At 42.7% G+C, this 14682-nt stretch overlaps 1 long non-coding RNA gene across 1 annotated transcript; it reads left to right on the top strand.

Annotated features, from left to right (window-relative positions):
* The first annotated feature begins 554 nt into the window (after positions 1–554).
* Positions 555–13882, top strand: LOC132393315 (uncharacterized). The gene is made up of 4 exons (XR_009511836.1): positions 555–695; positions 7244–7420; positions 8724–8858; positions 11800–13882. It is a non-coding gene; the product is annotated as an uncharacterized LOC132393315 (long non-coding RNA).
* Positions 13883–14682: the final 800 nt, after the last annotated feature.

Raw genomic sequence — 14682 nt, forward strand, 5'->3', positions numbered from 1 at the left:
ACAAATGAGTATTAGATACCTTTTTTATCTTTTGGGTAATACTTCGTCATTCAAAGCAAGTTTTCTTCTAAATTGGAACCTTGCTTAGTGAGTATTAGTAATGGGACCAAAACATATGGTTGTCCAACAGTCACCTCCTGGAGCTTATCATGGCACAACCATTGTCAAGGTCACCTGCAATTCTACCCGACTGATGGAAACAATTGTTTTTTAGGATGCAGTTTTGCTCCTTCAGCTGACCTGCACCACTTAGGGGCTCAATTTATTGATTCTTCCCTCCCCTACCCACTCTGGTTGAAGTTACTTCTGAGCAATGGAGCTAATTCAATAAAAGAAGGCTAATGCTTCCTGCTTGAAGTTTGGAGCACCAAACTGCACACCAGTTGCCACTTTGAACCAGATTCCATTCACAACCTTTTGTTAATAAGTTTCCACTAACCTTAGTAAGCCCACATGAAAATTCCTGTTTGCACTTCAGTGCAGTATAGTATAAAGTTTAAAAGTTCAAAGTACACTGATTATCAAAGTATGCAGACTTTATACATCCTTCAGATTTGTTCTCTTACAGGCAGCTATGAAACAAAGAATACCTATTTTATAAAAAAAGAAAACCATCAAACATCTGATGTGCAGAGAAAAAAGAAGTGCAAGCAATAAAAATAAGAAGTAGCATTTAGAACTGAAGTTCACAGAAGGTGAGTCTGCACTTTGATAGTTGCAAACCACAGCGCAGTTTGGTGCAGAGGTGAGAAAACCTCGTGGAGCAGTGAGCTGGAGTTTACTCCTGTGCTGAGTAAAATTTGCAGAACAGCATTTAAACTGGCCCATCCTCACCTCCAGCCCCAACATCCTGACTTTTCGATAAATAAATATCTGAAGTAGGAATACAGGCTATTGGAGTTTAGGGATTTTGGAAATTGGAGAGATGAAATGAACCTATTAACATTTGTAAAAGAGGTGCAAATACATTATTTCCAGTTACTTTTAGAATCCATTTCTGAATTACTCTTCCAGTTTGTTTAAGCTATATTGACAGTTCCTAGTCTTATCATATGTTGTGGAAAGTTTATATTTTAATGGTTTTAATGAGTTGCAATAATTTTATGGAAAAAGATTCAGAAGGATATACTGCCTCTGAACCCAGCACTCTGTATTTCCATTTGTTAGAACAAGTGGGGTTGCAGAATAAAGGGAGGACCATTTGTTATATTTTCCACTTTTCCCAAAATATATCATAGGGCCATAAAGGGAGTATGAACTCTGGAAATCCTTCCAACAGCAGGCTTTATGAAATAATTTTTTATAGCTGAAAGGAACAGGGAGAAATAATATAACTCCCAAAAGTAATGAAATTGGATTAGAAAATAGGCTGGGATTTAATGTGGATTACATCAGAGCCCATCCTTGAAAATAAATTTCACACTCAAAATTTGGTTCTGGATTACATAAATAAATTAGGGATAATAAAACAGTGAAGACATTCACAAGTTGCCTCCAGATGTTGGAAACAGAATTCAATTGAAATTTGGAACGTAATTTGTTAATGAATATTTATCTTTAATGCCTAGGTGGCATGAGTACATTGTGCTTCTGATGTATTGTGAGAATTGCCTATGCCAGGGAATGCATAGAATTTTCCAGTGAGCAGAGCCCAGGACCTTGAACGGACGGGAATTAGAATAGTGCGGGACCATTCAATGGCGTGTGGATGTTGGAGAAGGGGTCCTATGTAGGAGGGAAGAGAGAGATTCCAGAGCCGTGAAGCCATGAAGAGTCTTTGGGAATGCCAAACTCAGGGAGAAATACTTTTCAGAATCTCTTTGGTAATCTGAAATAAAACAGAATCTGTTGGATAAACACAGGTCAGAAAAACAAATACTAGGAAATCTGCAGATGCTGAAAATTCCAACAACACACACAAAATGCTGGTGGAGCGCAGCAGGCCAGGCAGCATCTATAAGGAGAAGCACTGTCGACGTTTCGGGCCGAGACCCTTCGTCAGGACTAACTGAAAGGAAAGATAGTAAGAGATTTGAAAGTAGTGGGGGGAGGGAGGAATGCGAAATGATAGGAGAAGACCGGAGGGGGTGGGATGAAGCTAAGAGCTGGAAAGGTGATTGGCGAAAGTGATACAGAGCTGGAGAAGGGAAAGGATCATGGGACGGGAGGCCTCGGGAGAAAGAAAGAGGGAGGGGGGAGCACCAGAGGGAGATGGAGAACAGGCAGAGCGATGGGCAGAGAGAGAGGAAAAAAACCAACTAAATATGTCAGGGTTGGGGTAAGAAGGGGAGGAGGGGCATTAACGGAAGTTAGAGAAGTCAATGTTCATGCCATCAGGTTGGAGGCTACCCAGCTGGTATATAAGGTGTTGTTCCTCCAACCTGACTGTGGCTTCATCTTGACAGTAGAGGAGGCCATGGATAGACATATCAGAATGGGAATGGGATGTGGAATTAAGATGTGTGGCCACTGGGAGATCCTGCTTTCTCTGGCGGACCGAGCGTCGGTTTTCAGCGAAATGGTCTCCCAGTCTGTGTCGGGTCTCACCAATATATGAAAGGTCACACCGGGAGCACCGGACGCAGTATACCACACCAGCCGACTCACAGGTGAAATGTTGCCTCACCTGGAAAGACCGTCTGGGGCCCTGAATGGTAGTGAGGGAGGAAGTGTAAGCAGCATTTGTTCTGCTTACAAGGATAAGTGCCAGGAGGGAGATTGGTGGGAAGTGAAGGGGAGGACGAGTGGACAAGGGAGTCGGGTAGGGAGCGATCCCTGCGGAAAGCAGAAAGAAGAGGGGAGGGAAAGATGTGTTTGGTAGTGGGATCCTGTTGGAGGTGGCGGAAGTTACGGAGAATTATACGTTGGACCTGGAGGCTGGTCGGGTGGTAGATGAGGACACATGGACCACTAGAAATAAACATACAAATGCAGCCAGTAATTGGGCTGACTTTGTTGTACTTGACTACAAGTGTAAAGATGTTTTGGTTTAATTATACATGGTCTAAAGAAACTTCTGTTTTTCATGTTAACGTATTGTTATATCTTTCATGCTGGATACCAAGAAAATGTCTCCAGAACCATACTGAATATTTGGAGCATTTTGCGTAGAATTAGCCATGGAAGTCTAGCTGATGCCAGAGCACTGCTTTAGAAAACTTTGGCTGATCAGATAGTGAAATATGCTATTAACCAGCATCTCTACTTTAATGGGAAATCAAAGGTTTTGAAGATAATTCAAAAACGGTCCCCACAAATTTTGAAAGGCTTGGTTAGATTCAGAAATGGAACAATGAATCTTTTCTAAATTTAAGCATGCCGTAACATCCCGTAACCACTGAGCGTGATTAGGTGGAGCAGCATCCTTCCATTTAAGCAAGAGCGCATTCCTAGCCATAAGAGAGATAAAAGCCAGAATGTGCGAGTCAGATGTCTTCAAAATGATATCTTCCCCTCCAACAATACCAAATAAGACAGTCAAAGGATTAGGCTTAAAATTTACTTTTATAAGTACAGAAAAAGTTTGGAATACTTCCTTCCAAAACTTTTCAAGAATAGGACATGTCCAAAACATATGAATGAATGAAAGGTTTTGCTTTCCTTCTTTTCTTTACCAAACAGCTTCAGCTTTGGTAGTGGGCATAGATTTTTTTTATATATATAAAAAATTATTCATATCTCAACATACAAATTAATCTAATCTACATGAATATAGGGTAAGGAGATCATTAATATGATTTAAATATAATGTATTTGGTATTGTTATATCTTTCTTTTGTTTTATAATATGTATTTTCTTGAACTCTGTATTCTTCTATGTAGAAATTAATAAAAATATTGAAAAAGAAAATTTTGGCTTAACTTCTATTTTTGTACTGTATGTTTGTATTTTGAATGTCAAGCATTCCTTCTATATTTTAACAGTTTTTGACATGTTCTGCATTTTTCAAACCTTATTTTTAACTCTGATTTAAAATTGTATCTGTTGTTTTAAGTTTCCCCTCTTCATTCTTCCTGTGCAATAACTCCCTTCACACTTCTCTTCATTAAGTTGTATCTGCTCTGTGGCTCCCCATCTCATTCTATATCACTGTAGTAATTTTTTAAAGTTGGTTGTATTTGTATGGGACTTACTTTGGAGGGTAATGTATTTGCTGGAAATGTACATAATTCACAACCACCAACATGTAGTTGGAGTTTTAGTTAAGACCCTGGTCTGACACGATGATGTAATTATGTGAAGGGTTTTTGGTGTGCTTTGTGCTCAATTTTTTGGTGTTCAAGAAATGAGTTACTTTACAGCTTTTCTGAAACATAAAATGGCTCCACTGTTTTATTTGCAAAAACGTACATTGGTGACCCCATTGCTCTAGGAAGATTCCGGAGTTATTGAACATGTCGGTCAATGCAATCGCTTTGAAACTGCCAGAGTTCTGGGAGCAAAATGCCGTCACTTTGTCCATACAAGCCGAGGCAAAATTTGTACTAGCGTTGTTCAGCAACTCCACAGATGCAAGAGTGTTGAGTCTACTAGAACACCCGCCTGAACATGATAAATATTGGCCACTGAAAACTCAACTTCTACAGACTTTTGGACTATCGGAGTCTGAGCGCGCCAAACTGCTGCTCTCCTTGGCCAGCCTTGGTGACGCTAAGCCTTTGGAGCTAATGGACCACATGCTATCCCTCCTGGAATATCAGCACCCTCGCTTTATTTTTCATGCTGCAAATGCCTAATCAGGTTCATATAGCCCCTGTGATGTAGCCATGATAGACTGTAGGGACTTGCTAAAATAGCTGATAGTCTACACTGAACTGGGCAGAGATGTATCATTCCTCCACCTTTCTCTGCCTCAATAAGCCCAGTCAGTAAGGCTCCCAGCCTAAGCACGCTGGTGCCTGTGAAACAGACAACACCGGGCCTCTGGTTTTACCATGCTTGTTTTGGTAGGTACACTAGGAAGTGCCGTGGGTGTTTCAGGGCGACACCTCTTGTGTGATATGGGGGCTCAAGTGGATACTATAGAAAGTGTGCAGAGGAGATTTACAAGGATGTTGCCTGGATTAGGGAGCATGTCTTATGTGAATATGTTGAGTGTATAGCTTGAGTGTACTTGGCCTTTTCTCCTTGCAGCGATGGAGGATGAGAGGTGACCTGATAGAGGTATATAAGATGATGAGGGGCATTGATTGTGTGGGTAGCCAGAGGCTTTTTCCCAGGGCTGAAATGGCTAACATGAGGGGGCATAGTTTTAAGGCGCTTGGAAGTAGGTACAAGGGGGATGTCGGAGTAAGTTTTTCACTCAGAAAGTAGACCCAGAGGTCAAGGCCTACCAAGTAGCAATCACAGGCCCGTGGTTGGCTGACTTTAAGTTTGGGGAAGTTGCGGTATCTCTCCTGTGTGATGTCTCAACTGGTTGCTCTTGCCCCACCATATCCACGAACTGGAGATAGTCTGTTTATGAATCCACTTGTGGCTTCTGACAGAAACGGGTTGCACTAAAGTTTGTGGGGCATGGCCTTGGAAAACACGTGAGTGATTGGACTGCAGTCTGTGTGGAGAGCCAGCAGGCAAAACTGAACCATCATATTCAAGCCTTTGGCACCTTCTGAGATCACTGAGTGACGGTTTGACTGTGTCAATGTGGACCTTGTTGGTCCCCTTCCTCCACCCCCCCCCATGGTCTCACACACCTCCTTACCATGGTAAATCTCACCACCAGGTGGCCAGAGGTCATCCCTCTTGCATCGGCTATGGCCACTGACATGGCTTGGGCGTACATCAGCACCAGGTTTGCTTGATTTGGTACCCCGTCTGATATTTCCTCTGACAGCAGTCCCCAATTCACATCAAACCTCTGGGCTGTGACAGCCCAGAACCTTGGCATTAGGCAACATCACACCACAGTGTGTCACCCACAGTCCAATGGCCTATACATACAGTTTCACTGCTTCTTAAAGGCTGCTCAGACGGCTCCCCAACTGATGAGTATTAGCTTGATCAGCTCCCATGGGTCCTACTGGGGCTCAGAACAGCTCCAAAAGAGGACCTGCAGTCGTCCACGGCTGAGTTGGAATACGGGCAGCCATTATGAGTGCCAGATAATTTTATTCCTGACACCAGGACTGCCTAGTCAACCTGTTAACAGCATTCCACCCTCCTCAGTAAATTCAATTCCCTTGCACCTATTTCTACCTCCTATCATGGCGTATAGCACTCTTGGGTTCCTGTTGTCCTACATTCCACTTCATTTGTTTTTCTGCCATGATGCACACCAACATTTCCTTAGGCCCCAGACAAAGGCCTGTTCTATATTTTGGAACAGGGAGGAAAGACTTTTATCATTGATAAGAGGGGTAAACCTGAACATATTTCAGAAGATCACCTCAAACTGGTCCACCAGGTTTCGGGGGATTCCACTACCATGCTCCTTACGTCAAGACATGATTGTGTGTGTGCTTATGCGTGTGCATGCGTGCACGCGTCAAAACACCTCTAGACAAGCGAGACACCTGCTGTTCCTCCCCCCTTGGAACACAGGACCTGAGCCGGGCGTCTCATCCGAGCTCCAAACAGGCCCACAATGCTGGTGGGGGGGGGGGGGTGCTGTGTAGGGTAATGTAATTGGTGGAAATGTATAAAATTCACATCCACCGACATTGAGTCGGTGTTTCACATTAAGAGCCTCGTCCGACGTGATGACATAATTAAGTAAAGGGTTTTTAGTAGGTTTTGTGTTCCGTTCTTTTGGTGTTCAATAAGTGAGTTGCTATAGTTTTACTGAAATGTAAAATGCCTCCGCTGTTTTATTTGTGAAAACTTGCCTCAGCATGTCCTGAAACACTTCGCAACTATTGAAGTAGAATCACTGTTGTACTATTGGAAATATCAATTCCTTTCTCATCCTTAACTCTGTTTGTAATTTGTGCCAACTCTGAACTGTATACTTAAAATCCATTTCAGGGGGAACAATAACTCTAAATCTCCCTTTAAGGGAACATTACATTAAACATCTCTCAGAAACAAGAGCTTTTTCATCACCACCTTCTGCTTCAAGTCCTAGGCTATCATACCTATGCAAACATTGTCCTCTTTTCAGTCTATAAGGGGTTTGTCTTACATCTATTGTGTATATTTTAGAAAATTCTTGCTGAATATCTATACCTACAATATAACTGCAATATTCCCATTCATTCTCTCACTGTAATATTTGTCTTGCATTGTCTATGTTACTTCCTGCAGTTTCCCTAGTGAACGTGAATGCTCTGTGGATCTGGATATCATGGAAGGTAGAAAAAAAAACCCAGATATCAGACACAGAGGTCATCGTTGGAAGTGTCCATTATGAATATTGACAGCACTTATGACCATGCTGGCATTCAGCTGCATTCACATTTCCACATCATCCTCAAACTCCAGGTAAATTCAGATTTCGGAAACATTTTGAATGAGGTGTTCAGCCTTTAAACTGGATCGACTGCAAAAACAAATGAAAGATGTTCAATTATAAAGTGCTTGTCATGATTTTTTTCCAGGATCCTTAGGTCTTTAAAGCCAATTACAAACAGCTGCCCTTCTTTCATGAATAAAATCTGATAACTCTCAGGTGTTGTGGGGCAGATGGTATATGATCACTTGCAATTTAGACATTCCTCTTGTTACGAATTCCCATAACTGGATCACTTACCAGCAAAGATAGAGAGGTCTGTTGAAGTCTGATGGTACTATTTTTAAAATTATTTATTGATAAAGGGCACAAAAATAAGATTAATGCAAACATACAGATAATATACGTCGTCAATACTAAATCTAGCGCGCGGGTATAATAATAACCAATAAGAAATTGCTCTATTGTTGTCTAGGGGATAATGTATTGTCCGATGGAAAGATAACAATCACTATCAGTTCGCTCAAGCTGCAGCATTGTTGGGTTTAAAAACGATGTGGTTTAACTTGCCCCATATCTTTTATGATGCCAATCCGTTGAGTCAGGGGAGCGGGCTTCCCCGTTGTTAGCTAAAAGCTGTTTTCCATTGGTTCCAGCCACCAATCCCAGCCACTGAATCGAACGCATGTGGCTTCCTTCAGATGACTTCCTGCTGTTACGTGCTCGCTTAATGTTTCTTCTGGTGCGTCTAAAGGGGTTGTTCCCCAGACCCTCTTTTATACTTCCTCACGGGGTCTCCGATGTCAATCAGGTTGGGATGATGCGGTCCCTCAACCAGCCCACTCTGGTCATCCCCTGAGGGGCTTCAATGAATAGTACAGTACTCAATACACAATTCCGTCTCCAAGAGACAATGGCCATGTCCTGTAGCTTTACATCGCTGGGGAAATGAGGCATTTTGCACGTCCCATTCTCATTTCCTGGGCCCCTTGACCCAACCCACCGGTGATCTTGCAATTCTCACAAAGGAGGGGGCTACGGACGTAACACTCTAAACCCAAATAAATTAACACAGAAGTTACATACAAGTTAAGCTTTTGGGATTGGGCCACATAGATCAAGATCACAATTAGCAATGTTTCTGATCTTCTCATAATCCTGATCATGAAAGAGTGGTGGGGCATTATTCATCATAGTGGGTTTCAATGTTGGTTCATTCAGGTTTACACCCAGCCTTGTGAATAGAGTTTGATGCTTTCTCTAAACCTGCTCTGAAACAATCAGAGATACCGGTTAGAGAATCCGCCATTATCTGTCTCATTAAATTTATTGCAGATTAGGCCATCCCACTTATTACTGGAAATTACGAGCTAATGCAAAGAATGAAGAAAATGGGAGTCTGATTCAAACAGCAATTCAGATGCCTACAGATACAAAGTACTTCTGTAACACAGACGCTGTTTCTTTTAGGTAAGTGAACAGTTTTACAAAGCGGCCCATGATGGAAAAAAACTTCTAATCTTCTGTTGATGGTTAGAAGGATAATTCCTGCTTTTGTTGAAGAAGAAGCACATCATGATAGACTCCAAGTGAGCAAACTAAGCTTAAAGCCTCTCCTGGAAGCTGGTCTACATTTCCTTATCGCTACATCGAAGTGTGGTCCCAAATTAGAGGTCCCAAAGTCACGTGCTCTCCTCCAGTTTCCCATCTTCTTTCAATGCCATTAATCCTTTAATTGTCAATTGCCTGTCACTATCAACTATGTCTTTTACACCCCTCCCTGTGATATCACTTTCAGCAGATACCCCGCACCTCCATGATCATTTACACACATAGACTTGGAATTACACCATTGTAGAATTTCCTCTCCTCACACTCCAGTGAAGTCTTGCCTACTTCTTGGTGTATGCATGCTGAAGTTTGTGAATGCCTAGTTCATACTCAAATGCTGCAGTAATTCTTAAACCCACAACATTGTATTGTAAAAATGCAAGGACTATAATAGGATCAAGAATTAACTTTTGCTTTAAATTTAATGCAAAATTTGAGGTACTTGAGCAAATAATATTCATCAATAATTAATATTTCTTCCAGCATTCAGTTCTTCCATTTTATTGCATGAAGCAAAATAGGAACTAAAACCAAAACTGGCAAACAAACTTGGTTGCTATCCCATAAATAAAGGTGATTACCAGTACCTTCCTGGCATGCTGTGTTCCTTATTGGTGTTGGTTTATTATTGTCATACATACCAAGATGCAGTGAAGAGCTTGTCTTGCACACTGTCTATTCAGCTCAAATCATCACACAGTGCATTAAGCTAGAACAGGGGTTCTCAAGCTGGAGTCCACAAACCCCTTGGTTAATGGTAGGGTCCATGGCATAAAAAAGCTTGGGAACTCCTGAGCTCGAACAAGGTAAAAGAATAACGATGTAGAATAAAGTGCAAAAGTTCAGTGCCTGTAAGCAGCAAAGAGTAAGATCACAACAAGGTAGATTGTGAGGCCTAGAATCCATTGTATCAGAGAAGAGGTCCGTTCAGAATCTGATGACAGAAGTTGTCATTGAGTCTGGTGGTATGTGTTTTCAAGCTTTTGTTTCTTCAGCCAGTGGAAGAGGGAAGAAGAGGGAATGTCTGAGGAGGCTGGAGTCTTTGATAATGCAGGTTGCTTTACTAAGGCTGCGAGAATTACATACAGAGTACATAGAGGGAACATAGTCTGCACTCAAACGCATCTCTCCTATTTCCCGCACATCTGCCCTCACCCCTTCCACCTGCCACCCACTCGGGATAGGGTTCCCCTTGTCCTCACTTACCACCCCACCAGCCTCCAGGTCCAACATATAATTCTCCGTAACTTCCACCACCTCCAACGGGATCCCACTACCAAACACATCTTTCCCTCCCCCCCTCTTTCTGCTTTCCGCAGGGGTTGCTCCCTACGGAACTCCATTGTCCACTCGTCCCCCCATCCCTTCCCACCGATCTCCCTCCTGGCACTTATCCTTGTAAGCAGAACAAGTGCTACACCTGCCCTTACACTTCCTCCCTCACCACCATTCAGGGCCCCAGACAGTCCTTCCAGGTGAGGCGACACTTCACCTGTGAGTCAGCTGGTGTGGTATACTGCGTCCGGTGCTCCCAGTGTGGCCTTTTATATATTGGTGTATCCCGATGCAGACTGGGAGACCGTTTCGCTGAACACCTACGCTCAGTCTGCCAGAGAAAGCAGGATCTCCCAGTGGCCACACTTTTTAATTCCACATCCTATTCCCATTCTGATATGTCTATCCATGGCCTCCTCTACTGTCAAGATGAAGCCACACTCAGTTTGGAGGAACAACACGGTATATACCAGCTGGGTAGCCTCCAACCTGATGGCATGAACATTGACTTCTCTAACTTCCGTTAATGCCCCTCCTCCCCTTCTTACCCCATCCCTGACATATTTAGTTGTTTTTTTCTCTCTCTGCCTGTTCTCCATCTCCCTCTGGAGCTCCCCCCTCCCCCTTTCTTTCTCCTGAGGCCTCCTGTCCCATAATCCTTTCCCTTCTCCAGCTCTGTATCACTTTCGCCAGTCACCTTTCCAGCTCTTAGCTTCATCCCACCCCCTCCGGTCTTCTCCTATCATTTCACATTTTCCCCTCCCCCTCCTACTTTCAAATCTCTTACTATCTTTCCTTTCAATTAGTCCTGACGAAGGGTCTCAGCCCAAAATGTCGACAGTGCTTCTCCCTATAGATGCTGCCTGGTCTGCTGTGTTCCACCAGCATTTTGTATGTGTTGTCAGAAAAACAAATATATGTTTCAGGTCCGTGATCTTTTATTAGAATTGGGAGAAATGATAAGATGCACAGCAACAGAGAGTGGCAGAGCTTCGAGCCCCAATTTACCCCTAGCCTAATCACGGAGCAATTTACTGTGACCAATGAACTACCAACCAACCACCTACCAACTGATAGGTGGACTGTGGGAGGAAGTCAGAACACCTGGAGGAGGCAAACACAGTGATGGAGAGAATGCACAAATTCCTTACAGGGGCGGCAAGGGCCACCCGCACTGGAAAGTGTTATGCCAACCACCACGCTACGATGCTGCTGGAGGAAAAAAACAAATGAAGCATAAGATACCAGAAGCGGAGATTTTATGAACCAAATAACAGAACTGAACGGGATAAAAATGGCAGATTATCTGAAAAAGTTGAATGCTAGGCTGTGCCTAAGATTTGTAATGTGCTTACAACTGATATGATGGTGTTGAAGTTATATTAGACTTTGCTGGAACAGTGTAGGAGGCTAAAGACCAAGAAGCAGAGTGGGAGTGGGAGTGAGACTGCAAGTGGACATTTGTCCTTGTGGACTATGCATAGCCGTTATGTAAATTATCCTAAATTCCTTTTGGTTTTCCCAGGGTAGAGGAAACCGGACTGTAAACATTGGAGACATTCACTAAGGATGTAAGAAGACTTTCTCTAAGTGAGGGGATAAAAAGGGTAAGTGTGTATTAACTGTGTTCTGTGAGAGGGGAATAAGTATTGGTGGGGATGGAAGAACGGACCATTGCGGCACTAATGAGCACTCAGTTGAAAGGATGGGGTATATGGTGATGGCACTGCAATAGATTTACACCCACTAATGGAATTCTTGACCTTCCAAAACCCTGACACCTACCTCTATCTCCCACCATAAGACCACACGATACAGGAGCAGAATTAGGCCATTCAGCCCATTGAGTCTGCTCTACCATTTGATTCTGGCTGATCCATTTTCCTTTCAACTCCATTCTCCTGTAACCTATCATGTCCTGACTTATCAAGAATCTATCAACCTCTGCCTTAAATACTCCCAATGTCCTAGCCTCCACTGCCCGCTTCTGGCAGCAATTTCCACAGATTCACCACCCCCTGGCTAGAGAAACTCCTCCTCATCTCTGTTCTAAGTGTTTGTCCCTCTATTCTGAGGCTGTGTCTTCTGGTCCTAGACTCCCTCCATCATATGAAACATCCTCTCCACATCCACTTTATCGAGGCCTTTCAACATTTGATAGTTTTAATTAGCTCCACCCCCCTGCATTCTTCTCAATTCCAGCAAGTACGGTCCCAGAGCCATCAAACACTCCTCATATGATGAGTCTTTCACTTGTGGAATCACTTTCATGAACCTCCTTTGAACCGTGTCCAATGACAGCTCATCCTTTCTTAGGTAAGGGACCAAAAACTGTTCACAATACTCCAAGTGAGGCCTCATCAGTGCCTTAAAGGCCTCAGCATTAGATCCTTGTTTTTATATTCTAGACCTCTTGAAATGAATGTTAACATTGCATTTGTCCTCCTCACCACTGACTCAACCTGCAAGTTAAAATTTGGGGAATCCTGGACAAGGACTCCCAAGTCCTTTTGCACATCTGATTTTTGAATTTTCTCTCTATTTCAAAAGTAGTTTATGTCTTTATTCTTTCTACTGAATTGCATAACCAGACACTTTCCGACACCGTATTCCATCTGCCACTTCTTTGTCCATTGTCCTAATCTGTCTAAGTCCTTCGGTAGCCTCCCTGCTTCTTCAACACTACCTACCCCTCCACCTATCTTCATATTGTCCCCAAACTTGGCCACAAAGTTTGTCATCCAAATCATTGACATATCATATAAAAAGAAGCGGTCCCAACGCCAGCCACTGCAGAACACCACTGTCCCTGACAGCTAATCAGAAAAGGCCCTCTCTGCCAATTAGCCAAAGCACTATCCATGCTAGTATCTTTCCTGTAATACCCTGGGCTCTTATCTTGCCAAGCAGAATAATTTGTGGCACCTTGTCAAAGGCCTTCTGATAATCAGAGTACACAACATCCACTAATTGTCCTTTGTCTAGTCTGCTTGTTATTTCCTCAAATAATTCCAATAGCATATCCCTTAATAAAACCTCACTGAATTTGGCTTATTTCATCATCTGCCTCCAAGTACAATGAAATAGCATCCTAACATTCAATCCTAACAACTGATGTCAGGCTAATTGGTCTCTAATTTCCTTTCTTCTGCCTCCCTTTTTTCATGAAGAGTTATGTGACATTTGCAAATTTTCGGTGCTCCAGAACAATGCCAGAATCTAGCGATTCTTGAAAGATCATTACTAATGCCTCCACAATCTCTTCAGCTACCCCTGGGGTAAAGTACATCTGGTCCAGGTGACTTAGCTACCTTCAGACCTTTCACATTCCCAACACCAACTCCCTAGTAATAGCAACTGCACTTTCTTCTGCTCCCTGACACTCTCAAATTTCTGGCATACTGTTAGTGCCTTCCACAGTGAAAACTGATTATTCGGAGAAAAATACTTATTCAGTTTGTCCACCATTTTTCTGTGTCCTATTCGTACCTCTTTAGCTTTATTTTCCTGTAGTCCAATATCTATTTTTGCCTCTCTTTTACTCTTTACATACCTGAATACAAACTTTTGGTATCCTCTTTGATATTGTTGGCTAACTTACCTCCATATTTAATTGTCCCCCCCCCCCCCCACGGCTTTTTTTTTCAGTTGCCTTCTGTTAGTTTTTCACAGCTTTCCAACCCTCTAACTTCCCACTGATTTTTGCGCTAATATTTGTTCCCTTTTTTTATTGTGGCTTTGACTTCCCTCACCATGGTTGCATCAACCTACCTTTGGAATAGTTCTTCGTCTTCGGGAAGTGTCTATTCTTCACGTTCCGAATTGCTCCCAGAAATTGTAGTCATTTCCAATCAACTTTGATTAGCTCCTCCCTCATGCCTCTGTAATTCCCTTTACTTCATTTTAATGCTGATAGATTTGACTTTAGCTTCTCCCTCTATTCCATATTATGAACATTGCCATCTTTTGCCTTAAGCTCCATAATCAAAAACGGTCCACTATTCAACACCCAGTCCAGAATAGCTGATCCCGTGGTGGGCTCAGCCACCAGCTGCTCTAAAAATCCACCTCATAGGCATTCTTCAGATTCTCTCTCTTGGAATCCAAAATCAGCAATAACTTTATTTTCCCAATCTACCTGCATATTGAAATCCCCCGTGACTATTGTGACTTTGCCCTTATGACATACATTTTCTATCTCCCATTGCAATTTGTAGCCCACATCCCAGCTATTGTCCAGAGGCCTGCATTAAATTCCCATCAGGGTATTCTTACCCTTGCATTTCATTAACTCTACTCACGATATCCTCTGATCCTATATCTCCTCTTTCTAAGGATTTGATTTCATTTGTTACCAACAGAGCCACTCCATCCCCTCTACCTACCAGTCTATCCTTCTGATATAAGG

The sequence above is a fragment of the Hypanus sabinus genome, chromosome 4, assembly GCF_030144855.1.
Source record: "Hypanus sabinus isolate sHypSab1 chromosome 4, sHypSab1.hap1, whole genome shotgun sequence".
Lineage (NCBI taxonomy): Eukaryota > Metazoa > Chordata > Chondrichthyes > Myliobatiformes > Dasyatidae > Hypanus > Hypanus sabinus.